A 13,431-nucleotide genomic window follows, 5' to 3' on the forward strand; every position below is an offset into this window, starting at 1 on the left:
AGAGCCCTGGAGGACGCATCAGACGAGAGGGTCTACCTGCAGGAATGAATATTGACAACTGCGGACCATCGATGGTGGGTGCCACGTCCTTGTCCATTAGGAACAAAGGATAAAGACTGCCCTGGGGTGTCGCTCCCCGTCTTCGTGGAGGAACGACACAGGACCCTGCGCTGTTCTTTCGTCTGCTCGGCCCTCCCCGGGTTTGCTGCTGGTTCTTCCCGGGTTGGCTACCGACCCTTCCACCTCCGTGGAAGGGCGGTTCCCCCTGCCTCTTTCCCCACTTCCGCGGGGGAGCGGCACACCGCCGGCCGGCTCTCTCGGGGGCTGCACAGGTGTTCCCCTTAAATGTTCCTGGTGCATGTTGTCTCTCTCCTCCTTTATAGTCCTCTTCCGCCAATCCCAACTCGGCTGCCCACACGCCGAGTACGCTGCTCTCCTCCAATCAGGAGCAGGATCAGCTCCTGGAGGTCATCACTCAAGTTGGCAAGAGGCAGCTGCGTAGAAGCTGTTTCCTCCTCTCCCAGCGCCATATTGTGGGAGAGCAGATGCATAGAATAAGTCTTAATTCCAGTAACTTAGTCTAGTCCGAGTTGCTCCCCACACTGGGGGAACAGCAGTTCTGAGAGAAGGAATGTTCCCCTCTGCTTCACAAATAGTCAGCTCAGCACCCTGGACACACAGCCCGTGGTCTTGGTGAGCAGAGCTGAAGCGGGTGAGTGTCTTCCAACATCTTTTTCCTCTTCCATGGTGGAGGGTGGTTAGGTCATGGGTTTCCTTTCTTTTGAATACTTATTTTCTGTTTCCAGAAGTATGTACACAGGGAAAGTGGGTTTATCTTTCTGTGTGTTTACAAATCTAAAGAGAACTTGAGGTAGCACATATAAAAACCCCATGATAAAACTGGATATTAAGAGTTAGCTGGGCGGCCAGCGCCGCGGCTCACTAGGCTAATCCTCCACCTGCGGTGCCGGCACACCAGGTTCTAGTCCCGGTCGGGGTGCCGGATTCTGTCCTGGTTGCCCCTCTTCCAGGCCAGCTCTCTGCTGTGGCCCGGGAGTGCAGTGGAGGATGGCCCAAGTGCTTGGGCCCTGCACCCCATAGGAGACCAGGAGAAGCACCTGGCTCCCGCCTTCGGATCAGCGCGGCGGCCATTGGAGGGTGAACCAGCGGCAAAGGAAGACCTTTCTCTCTGTCTCTCTCTCACTGTCCACTCTGCCTATAAAAAAAAAAAAAAAAAAAAAAAAAAAAAAAAAAAAAAGAGTTAGCTGGAAAGAAATCCTATCTAAATCCCACAGAGACACTTCCTGAAGTTCAGGAGTTTAACTCTTCTGGTCAGTGCCACCAAATCCCTAAATAACACCATTATACATTTATCCCTTGATTAAAATGGGACTTTCTGAAAATGGCGAATCAGAGTAAAAGGAAAATAATGGGGACAGTCAGGGCATGGGGTTTGGGTTCTGGCTTGGCCACCACAACCTGGGTGATTTGGTCTTTCTGGGTCTCACTTTTCTCATCAGTGTAGAGAAGATGTCAGGGTGTCAGGAGGATAAGGCAATGTTTGTAAAAGGACATAATTGTAAGCAAGAATGTATGCCTCAATTTATTTTACTTTATTTTTGACTAAAAGGAATACTTTGCCTTTCCATGCGTAGCTCTCAGCTCTCATTGCATATATTTTATTTCAGCTTACATTCTATAACAATCAACTATTTTATTTTTCTAATTTGTGCAAAATGTCCCCCTTGTTTCCTCAGAGATGTGCTAGTCTACTATTTGCTAGTAATATGGCTTTGGAGTATGTGAGCAGGGGTGGGGGCAGGGTTAACTACTGAGGAAGAAGAGCAGGAATGGGTATAAAAATAATGAACTCTTGGGACTTCGGAAACTCAATTTCTTTCAGTCTTACTCATGAGGGTGGTGATAAGACAGAACAGTATCTGCAATATGAAGGGCATCCCAAAATATGTTTTCATATAATAAACAAATGGAAGAATAGTAACGCCTTCTCCAGGACTGTGACTTCATGCATTATCTCACTTTGCAGATAATAATAAAATTTTAAAAATATTGTGGAAGAGTTTCGAAGGACCTTGTTATCCTAATGGTACTCTGGCTACAAAATTTGCCGGGAGGTTACCATGTAAATTATTGCAATTTTAAAATGAGCCACATTGAGCAGAGAACAAAAGTAGGGGAAAGGAGAGAGTTATTATTTAGGGAATGCCTTTTCTGGAACAACTACAGTGCTAAGGACTTTTAATCTATGAATCAGAGGGTTTTCCCCCCTTTATTTATTATTTTTTGTGTCTTGGTATCTCAATGCCTAAGAAGTGCTTGGTGCATAGTAGATACTCAATAAATATTTATGAAAATCAATAAGTGAAAAAATAGAACTTCAGAGAGAGCACAGCTGTCCAGGATTGCAGAGATAGTAAGTGGCTGAGCTGGTCAGACAGCACTCAAGCCCACCTGACCCCATGGCCAGGAACTGCTCAACACTCCTCCATCCCTGAGAAGTTCCCATAGTAACCACAGAACAGATTTTACCACTCCTTGTACTTGAAATCAGTTAAGGTTTCCGACCCTTGGGTTCCTTATCTGAAAAGTGGAGAAAAAGATATTTCTCCCATCTTGCATCTATAAAGGTGCATAATCATTGCTGAGGCCCTCTGACCTACATAATTCCATTTTATCCTCATGACAACCTGCAACAGTGCTTATGAGCTTTAAATGTAGCAATGGGGAAGAAAAACCTGGGGAAACCATAAGGGTCCCTACATAAAAATGAACTCTTCAATATAATATAATACACTAGCATTACGATGTGCGTGAAGTCTACTTCATCTATTCAATACCACGTTTTCTTTTCCAAAGAAGAAAAGGGAGTCCAGGCATTTGAATTTTCAATGATCTCCACAAACGAGAAACCAAGGAATAGAATCCAGAAGGACATATCCCAGTAGGGAAATGAGTTCCTTAACGCCTCAGGCAGCCACCCCGTGGGTTAATCAGACTTGGATGGTTTCCGATTCTGGCTCTTGGCCCTGTCAAGTCTTTCCTTCTGATACATGAATAACATAAATCTGGCTGCATAAGCTATTTATCAGCTCCATCCAGGCCAGGAAACCTTAGGAGAGATTTTGCAAATCCACTGAAACCTGACTGTTTTCCAGCCTTTGTTCCCATTGTGATCAGCCTCCTAGATTTAATAAACCCACAGCTGCCCCCTCTCTGAACAGGTCACCCCCATGACAACACTGGACCTCTGCAATTTGCCTGTCTGATTTTTTTTTTTTTTTTTTTTTTTTGCTGTCTGATTTCCAAAAGAGGCCAAGAGGCATTTATTTTCCATTCCTTCCCCAACAGAACTCCTGGGGCCAAGGATTCTGCAGCCCTGGCAAGGAGAAGACAGCTCCTTTGCAACTGCACATCTGTGTGGGGAGGCAGGGAGATGACCTGGAACCATCACCGAGCTTGGTGCCGCCAAGGTCAAGCTCAGATGGCCTTGCCTGATAAGACAACGAGAGGTAACTGTGGAGGGCAGCCAGGTTTTCCGCAAACTCGGTGAGATCTCCGCCCAGGGTCCACAGCGTCCTGTCCTATCCAGACATCTTACAGAATTTAAGGAAGTGTTTGCCAAAGAGTTTCAGAATGGCTTCCATGAAGACACCTGTGGAATCCGAAGCACACATCCCAAATAAAATGCCCCACCAGGTGTCTGTTCCCTGGTGGGAGTTCCTCATTTATTAACAAATGATTCAGCTCCTGGCTGCGTCGTGGTCACTCAACCATTCTCCAAGCCTTCACTTTCCTCATCACTGAAATGCCAATGACATCAGTGGCCTGGGACTGTCTTGAGCAGCCCAGAGTAGCCATGATACCTTGTAGGTGTTCATTCAACACGAGTCCCTCTCACACTCACCCTGCTGTCTTCTGGGACCTCCACAGAAAAGATGCAAAACTGGTAGACCCCCTGACCTCTGACCCTCTCCAGCATCTTTAAATACAACAGCTTAAAGTGGAACAAAAGGTTACTTCTAAGAAATAAGTAAGACTGCAACAGCGATCACAAAAATTCTGCCAAGGTTGTACCATCCTAATTTATCCAAAAGATGACACCAAATGCCTATTTGACACCCTCTCTCTCACTCTCTCTCTCTTGCTCTCTCTCTCTCTCGGCCTCACAAGATCCTGGACTCCCTCCAAGGTCACTGGATATTGTATTCTCTATAAATTCCTCTGAATATCCCAGGCCACATTGAGTACATGTTGCATTTTTCCCCTTCCTAACTGTATAGCAATCCTGCTGGTCAGTGACACCAACCTGCACATTTCCCGTGGAGAACATAAGGCAGGTACTTGTTGAATTCCTTGGGGTAGATCTGCGGTGTTGGCTGGGATGGCTGCCCACCTCTCCCCCTCCCCCAGTCTGTTGCTGTTGGAATGGGTGGAAGAGAACATTCACTTTATGGGAGAGGCAGAGAAGGTTTTTGTACAAATGCTTTGTAGCTGCTGTAACACACATTAATCAAAGTCATTTTACCCAGTGTTTGCAAAAAGCTTGCAAGGTGGGTAACCTTATGATCATGTGTCCACTAATGAGCCATCTTTGTGAATTGACCCCAATCACGTGACATGACAGAGGCCAGATTCGTTGACGAAGCTCCAGCTCTAACAGTTTTGCCCCAGATCTGTAGAACAGCAGTTAGAGAGGCAGGGTCTTCCCATGGGGAAGTATGGTTATGGGCAGTCAGAGTTGACATTGGAGATGGGCAACCATCCATGCTGCTGGCCTGCAATTCCCGTGAGAAACTCTCTCTTAGTTACAGTGAGGTAGTGACACACATAAGTCCTGAGGGCTAGAGATAATGTCCAGAATGCTCAGGTTTGTGGGAAACTTGCCGAATTTACAATCACTGGGGTCCTTGGCTGTATCCTTGACAGTGAGGATACTCTGGCTGGATATGGAACCAGAGTAAGGACATTCCAGGCCTCCTGAGCTATCCAGGACTAAACCCTGCAGAAGGGAGGGATGGGGTCCCTTCCTGCCTCCACTTGTTTTCTAGGGTGGTCTGAACAGCAGGATTTCTACAGTCAAGTCTATCTGGTGGGTGATCGTTCTGTAACCCAAACAGAATAGAACCCCATTGAGTTGGTCTGGTCTTGTCAGAGATGAGCTATACATATTTCATCAAAATTTACTAGCCATGTCTTCGGAAGCTAGGCAAAGCTTGGGATGGTGGGTGGGATCTGGTTGTTACCTGTGCTGAAGGCCTTCTTTGGGATCTGGAGTGTGAATCCCAGCTGAATGCGGCAGGCCTGTCTATACCATCTATACCCGTACTTGGGAGCCACCTGCCAACTCCTAAAATGAACTTAAATAAATTCTAATTGGGTCCTGTCCAATTTTTATGAGTCTCTGGGAGGAGAAGTCTTGACAGGCAACTGGGCAGGAGTGGAATTTCTCCTTCCTGTCTCTCTTTCCACCCCACCTCTTCCCTCTAAATCTAGCTTATTTGAGCTGAGAAAAAACAGCTGTGCTGCACAGTCTGCAGGCTGGAGCTCTGAGCAGGTGCATCCTGTTACCTGCCAGGAAAAGCACAGGCCTCGGAGGCCTGCCTTCTCCCAGGGACCTCTCCCAGGAGGACTGGGCTGTCCACAAGCCAAGCCAAGTTATATTCAAGTGACAGTGGCAGCTTTGTGTAGAAAGACTGCCTGTTTCACTCTTCTTTTAAATCTGTAAACTTAAAGAAAAAAATCCATGAAGTTGCTGGTTCCAGACCCTGGTTATTTAGTTTCTGGGCACTCAGCTCTGTTAACAGGAAAGGACATCTGGCTGAGAGACTGACTGTTCCTTAAACAAGGACCCTGGGTTCGGGTGCGGTGTTTTCCATCGGTGCTGGGTTTGGGGCTGCTCCTGGGATCCAGGGTTGAAATGCTCGTCTAGCAGAGCACAAAGGCTTCTTTTTAAAATCAACACCTGTCTTATTCTTGACCAATTTAGAATTCTAAGAGTTCTGTTAAGTCACAGGGGATCAGGGTTATACTCGTGTAGGAAATGGTAAGAAAATGTGGGTGAGAACCAAACACAACTCCACAGTGCCTTAAAAGGCTTTCTGACAGTGCAAAGGAGAATCCATAGTAGACTTAACATTCTATTTTTTTGTGTAGGAAACAGGGGGAAATAAGGAAGCATGCATGTACTTTCTTTATTTGTGCAAAATTAAACACTGGAAGCATACACCAGGGACTGTTGTGATTGGTTACAGGGTAAGATGGTTAGAAAAATTATGGAGAGAGGAAATGACACTTCTCTGAATGTAACTGACAAGTTCTGATTTGGGGAATCATGTTAATGTGTGATATGATTTTTAAAAATAAAAGGATCAATAAGGATAGGGAAAACCCTAAGATGAAATACAGGCACATTAGCAAAACAATATTTCAACAGAGCAAAGGGAATAACATAATTATCCAGAAAAAAATATTAACCCAGTAACATTTGAACATGGTATATTGATTGCATCTTACTCAGGCTAAAGACAAAAATAACTTTAAGCAAATATTTAACTGTAGTTAGAGGTTTCCTTTTCAAATCAGTTTGGGTTAGCAATCCTGAAATGACTTCCCAAACATTTGAGAATTGAGCATAAAAGTAAATATATTGTGGATTGTGGAAGCCAGGTTTCTGGTGTCAGAGAATGAAGTCACAATTATGGAAGGGGAAAAGTAGAATGCACAGTGTAGTATTGGATCAGAGAATCTAACATCACAAGATCAAAAAATCTGCCATGGTTTTAGACAAGACAGATGATAGACAGACAGATGTGTGTGTGTGTGTGTGTGTGTGTGTGGTCTATTTGTCAGCTCTGTCAACTTGAGGGACCCTAAAAGCACTGATACCATAGTAGCAATGAGCTCCCTTAGCACCCAGATCTTGTTTTCTAAATTCCATTCTCCATTAAGGGAACCAGGGCTCCTTGGAGACATGGCAGATTCTAAGGCGAGGACATGAGAAAATAAGATGAGCCTAGATCATCTTTTCATGACAGGAAGTTAAAAAAAAAAGTTATCAGAGAATAATGAGGCCATGTCAACAGAACACAGGGCCCAGTTTGGAGGGGCGTCCCTGACTAACTCTCAGAGCATTCAAGCACCAAGATGAAGCATGAAAATAAGGGATGACAACCTACTTTTTATAAATAAGAATCAATGGTTCATACTGACATCAGTTACTGGAGTAAAGGAAAGGATTCCTCCTTCCAGAAATCCAACTAACAAATGTAAAGGAAACGATGCCCCTAAATATGGAAAATCACTGTTGGATCACCATTTTAAGTATTAGTTCAGACAAGAATCCAAATGAATACTAGGGGCCCAGAGCTGTGGTGCAGTAGATTAACCCTCCACCTGTGGCGCTGACATCCCATAGGGGCACCAGTTCATGTCCCGGGTGCTGCTCTTCTGATCCAGCTCTCTCCTATAGCTTGGGAAAGCAGAAGAGGGCCCTAGTTCTTCAGTCCCTGCACCCATGTGGGAGACCTGGAAGAAGTTCCTGGCTCCTGGCTTCAGATCAGCCCAGCTCCAGCCATTGTGGCCATTTGGGGCGTGAACCAGCAGAAGGAAGACTTCTCTGTCTATAACTCTACCTCTCAAATAAATAAATAAAATCATTTAAAAAATTTAAATAAAAGGCAAATGAATACTAAAGTTATGGAAAAGCCAGTATGAAAAGCAACAAGCTATTTGCATAATCTGAAAGTATCTCCTCACAAAATACTAGTTAAAGAGGTGGAGAAACCTGACAGATATCTCCTTAACCAAGCAACCAGTTAAAATCACCAACAATGGGACAGACAGAATGATATCATGAACCAGGACAAAAGATGACTTCTGTGGTCTTTCTGCCAAGAAAGCATTGCCTGAATTATATCCTGAGGAGATATTAGATAATTCTGAAGTGAGAGAGTCTGTATTCCTTTTTTTTTTTTTTTGACAGGCAGAGTGGATAGTGAGAGAGAGACAGAGAGAAGGGTCTTCCTTTGCTGTTGGTTCACCCTCCAATGGCCACCATCCAGCACCCCGACTGGGACTAGAACCCGGTGTGCCGGCGCTGGTAGGTGGAGGATTAGCCTAGTGAGCCACAGCGCCGGCCGAGAGTGTATTCTTCAAAGAGCCCACCAGACCTCTCTAAAGATATCAAGGTTTTACAATGCAGACTCAGACATTGTTCCAGGATAAAGAAGACTAGAGACATGAGCACTGATGTGTTTAGGGCTTTCTTTGTTTCTAAAGAACACACTAGGTCAGCTGGAAAGCTCTCAACAGAGTCTTAGGTTAGATAATAGCACTGTATCAGTGTTCATCTCCTGAGTCTGATCGTTGTATTGTAGTTGTGTAAGAGAATTTTGCATCATATCGGCAACATACTAACACTTCAAGGGAAAAACAATAGAGATAGAGGCAGAATGATAGAGTCAAGATGTTAAAATGTTCATATTTGGGGAATATTGATGAAGAGCATATGGGAATTCTTTGTACTACTTTTCCAAACTTTTGTGAGATTAAAATTACATCAAAGTATAAAAACTTTTTGCCTATTGCCCTAAGGAGACCTCAGGAAATCTCCTGTTATCAGACCACAAAGACCACTTACCCACGGCTAGCAGAGAGAGGGCTGGGACCCAGGCCTCTCTAGCATTCTGACTTTTGTTGGGTGTAATCACAGTATTTTTAAATAGCTTGTTAGAGATGCATACTGGAATATTTATGGGTAAGATTATGGGAAACATGAGATTTGCTTTAAGGCATTCCAGCGAAAACAAAAGCAGGAACAAAGGGTGGAGGGAGCAGATAGATGCAATAAGATTGGCAGCAGACTGATCACTGTGAAGTTGGAGAGCGGGCATGTGGATGACAGTGTACAATTCTCTTGACTTTTTTGTCTACATGGAAAGCTGTTTTAAAAAGAGGATTTGATTTTGTAAAATAAAAGACTTTTGTTAACAAGAAAACCACTGCCACAAAGCATCACTGCCTGGCTTCCCAGGGGAGGCACAGGGCCTTCGAACAGGCTTTCACGTGGCAACGATGTGCGAGCTGGAACTTGGTGATTTCATGAGCTTGGCTCTTCTGTGTCACTGGAACGCCTTATTTCTTGTTGGGTTACAGCTCAAGGGACTGGAAAGGTCGGAAGTGGGCTGACGGGGTTAGAGGGAGACAGAAGACTTGCTGAAGCCCCAAGAAACGCTGGAATCATGGCTGCCTAAGCTGTGCCTCATTGGCAAAGGGCCTGCTCTGGGCTGGACTTCCCAAAACCCCTAAACACCTCTCACCACCCAAGACATAGACAACAGCTATGCCTCATGGTGGCTTTCCAGGGTCACCCAGAAAAACACCTGCTATCCCACAAGACAGGAAGTACATAGTTTACATTCTGCAGAAATTTCTCATGCAAGCTGGGTAGTCTTTTCCCCCAAAGCTTTGGTAAGGATTAAACTTCAGCTATCTGGAAAGAGCCATCCATCTACCACACTTACCTTCTCAAAGGACATCACTTACAGACAGACATGAGAGAATACATGGGGATATCTTTTTTTTTTTTTTTTTGGACAGGCAGATTTAGACAGTGAGAGAGAGAGACAAGGTCTTCCTTCCATTGGTTCACTCCCCAAATGGCCACTACAGCCAGAACTACACCGATCCGAAGCCAGGAGCCAGGTGCTTCCTCTTGGTCTCCCATGTGGGTGCAGGGCCCAAAGACCTGGGCCATCCTCCACTGCCTTCCCAGGCTACCGCAGAGAGCTAGACTGGAAGAGGAGCAACCAGGACAGAACCGGCGCCCCAACCGGGACTAGAACCCAGGGGGTACCAGCATCACAGGCAGATGATTAGCCTAGTGAGCCACAGCACTGGCCAACATGGGGATATCTTGTGAGAAGGAGCAAGGGGAGTTTAAGAAAAGGAGAGAAGCAGCTACCCATGCTGATGCTGATTTACCAAGAGGAAGCCAGTGAGTTGGGTTTCACACGTAGCAATATGTTTATTCGGGCGCAGGGAGCAAAGGATGTGCAAGCAGATGAAGGCAGCCCAGGTGGGCAGTCCCACTGATGCCTGTCTCTCAGCAGTTCCTGGAAGACAGTAGTCAGACCAAGCAGGAGCCGGAGCAGGGCAGGGGGCCAGGGCGCGGCACTCCACTGAGTAGCAGCTCCGTAAGGCACTTTGCTCACCTTAGTTGATGTTCTCTCCAGGACACCCCTGAAACAGATGTCACAGGTATCCTTGCTGACCTCCCCACGAGGAATTTGCCCCAGGTTACATATTAGGGGCTAGCAGTGCGTCATGTCCTCCACCTGATTCCAAAGCCCTGGCTTAGCGTCAGGCTGACGACTCCTGTGTCTGTGTCAAGCCTCATTCTCAGCTGCTTGCACAGCCTAGCCGCCCTGGCCCAGCCTCGAAGGGCATGCTAAAGAGCAAATGCTCTCATGCCTGATTACAGGCCTTTGTCCACGCTAGGCCGTTATACTTATTTTTAAAGAAGTAGGTGCCGAGAAAGATTGTTGGCATTTGCTGATAGCTAACTGTTGAAACACATTTTACCATGGGTCTCTTAGCAAGCAAAGTCTAGACAGACACAGCTGTGCCAAATGGCTGTTGGGGGTTGTTTGAATTTTGTCACTTCAGATCACTAATAACCCACTTACACACTAAGTAGGCACTTATTCAAAGGCAGAACAATTCCTTATGCAATGCTCAACCTGCCATCTGGTCCCATCCTGAATTATGCTAATGAGAAAACACAGAGCTATGCAATGGCAGAGTTGTCTGGAAAAGTCCCAGGGGCTGCTTCAAGGTAGGGAATGTGCGCTCTGAAGCCCAGTTGGAAATCAGAGCGCCGACCAGTGGTGACTAAGCATGTTTTTGTCTTTGTCAAAGGAAGCAGTCTCAAGTGAGCAACTAGAGCGCTTTCTTACACAGTAAAAGGCCCTTCTTTTAGCCTTCCCTTTGGCTGAGCCTGGCTCTCTCTGACTCGGGGGCTTCAGGAAGTTTGAGGAAAAATGGAATTAAAAGATAACGTGCATTTTCGGTGAACTATTTTTTATAAAGATTTATTTAATGTATTTGAAAGACAGAGTTACAGAGAGAGAGAGGTCTTCCATCCGCTGGTTCACCCCCCAGATGGCCGCAACGGCCGGAGCTGTGCTGATCTGAAGCCAGGAACCAGGAGCTTCTTCCAGGTCTCCCGCATGGATGCAGGGGCCCAAAGACTGGGCCATCTTCTACTGCTTTCCCAGGCCATAGCAGAGAGCTGGATTGGAAGAGGAGCAGCCAGGACTAGAACCGGCGCCCATATGAGATGCTGGCGCTGGAGGCCAGGACTTTAACCCGCTGCGCCACAGTGCCAGCCCTCAGTGAGCTCTTTAAAGCCTGTCATGTATACATGCAGTAACCACACAAGCAAGCAAGGCTTCCCAGGGCCTTGCTACTTCCAAATCTCTTGCATGTGCTCACTGGATTCTGCATTCCCCACTTTTATTTGAAAAAGGCACCCGCCACTCGTTACCTACCCTTTCAGATGTGAGCCTCAGATATTATAAACAACAAAGGGGAAAAAGGCTTCTGAATTTCAATGCAAGACAGAGAAAAATCACGGTGATGTACCTTGGCTTTTGGTGGAAGTGATTTAGGCAGGCACATAGGATAAAATTGACCAGGTTTGTGAGCTGGAAGACCACGCCTTCACCACGCCCCTGTGTGACCTCATGCCCCTTCCTGACCACACCTGTGCACCCACCTGCCAATCAGACTAATTAACCACTCCCCTTTGGAAGTGGATTAAAGGCCTGGAGCACAGTGGGTCGGGCCCTTTTTCCTCCCTGCCCTTAATCCCCTTGCTGCCCCACACCTTCCGGGCACGTGGCCTTTGGGCCACCCACGGGGCTGGCTCTCGACCTGATCTCTGCTTGGTAGGAATCCAGACCTCCCTTTCTCATTTAGATAGAGCCCTTGCTCTTCTATGCATTTCTCTCACTAAATTAAAAGCTTAAAAACTTACCACGCTGCCTAGTTTATTTGAGCCAGTATTCAGAATTTTTCTCTGAATTCATGGCAAGAGCCCACACAGCTTATTAATATGGAAATATTAGTAGGCAAATCGCTAAGAGAAGGGCAATGTGGCTCAGCACACACCTCGGTCTCACCTGCTGTGCACCCAGCAGGCCCCATGCATGTGGCCATGTGCTCTACATTGGTTGTTGGATTTACTTTACTCGTTCCCACAACCCTTTGTGGTTTATTCCTTTTTCAGGAGAATGTCAACTCTCAACGACACTGCAGCTGAGACCTCACAGGCAGTAGGACAGCAGAATCCGAGCCCTCCTGCTCATTCTAGAACCACAAGATGCCCCTTGGGAGAGGGCTAGGAACGGACGGAGACTGCGCGATGTAGCTACCACATCCCCCTGCTGCTGCTGGGATGCCCTGGAATAAAGTCAGGACAAGAACGAAGGGCTGGGTCAATTTCTTTTTTTTTTTTTTTAACAAAATGGGCTTTGTGCATTTTTTTAATTTAATAAATGTGAATTTACAAAGTGCAACTTTTGTATTTTTGTGGCTTCCCCCGCCCCCAGCCTCCCTCCCTCCCTCCCGCGGCCCTCCCCTCTCCCACTCCCTCTCCCATCCCGCTCTTCATGGAGTTTCATTTTCAGTTACCTTCATATACACAAGATCAACTTAGTATATACTAAGCAAGGATTTCAACAGGCTGCACTCACACAACCGCACAAGGTATAGGGCATTGTTCGACTGGTAGTGTTGTTTTTAAGTTTCATAGTAAAACACATTAAGGACAGAGATCCTACATGGGGAGCATGTACCCAGAGACTCCCATTGTTGATTTAACAATTGGCACACTTATTCATGAAGTCAGCAATCACCCGAGACTCTTGCTATGAGCTGTCTAGGCTATGGAAGCCCCTTGAGTTCACCAACTCTGAACTTGTTTAGTCAAGGCCGTATCACAGTAGACGTTCCTTCCTCCCTTAGGAGAAAGGCGCCTCCCTCCTTGATGGCCTGTTCCTTCTGCTTGGGGTCTTGTTCACCAGGATCTTTCATTTAGGTTGTTTTTGCCACCGTGTCATGGCTTTCCATGCCTGTGAGACTCCCATGGGCCTTTTAGCCAGATCTGAAGCCCCAAGGGTTGATTCTGAGGCTGGAGTGCTGTTTGGGGCGTTTGTCATTCTATGAGTCTGCTGTGTGTCCTGCTTCCCCTGCAGGATCATTCTCTCCCTTTTAATTCTAGCCTTCATTATTTGCTTACACTGGTCTTATTTGTGAAATCTCTTCGACACTTACCCTATCTTTTTGATTGGTTATGTACTTATACTTATCACTTTACCAAGTGCGCTGGCATTGGTACATGGCGGGCTC

At 46.2% G+C, this 13,431-nt stretch overlaps 1 long non-coding RNA gene across 1 annotated transcript; it reads left to right on the plus strand.

Moving 5' to 3' along the window:
* On the plus strand, positions 1 to 12,535 carry LOC149124605 (uncharacterized). The gene is made up of 3 exons (XR_016213308.1): positions 1 to 712; positions 3,370 to 3,530; positions 12,311 to 12,535. It is a non-coding gene; the product is annotated as an uncharacterized LOC149124605 (long non-coding RNA).
* Positions 12,536 to 13,431: the final 896 nt, after the last annotated feature.

Source organism: Oryctolagus cuniculus, chromosome 9 (genome assembly GCF_051225735.1).
Source record: "Oryctolagus cuniculus isolate XC-2025 breed Fujian yellow rabbit chromosome 9, ASM5122573v1, whole genome shotgun sequence".
NCBI lineage: Eukaryota > Metazoa > Chordata > Mammalia > Lagomorpha > Leporidae > Oryctolagus > Oryctolagus cuniculus.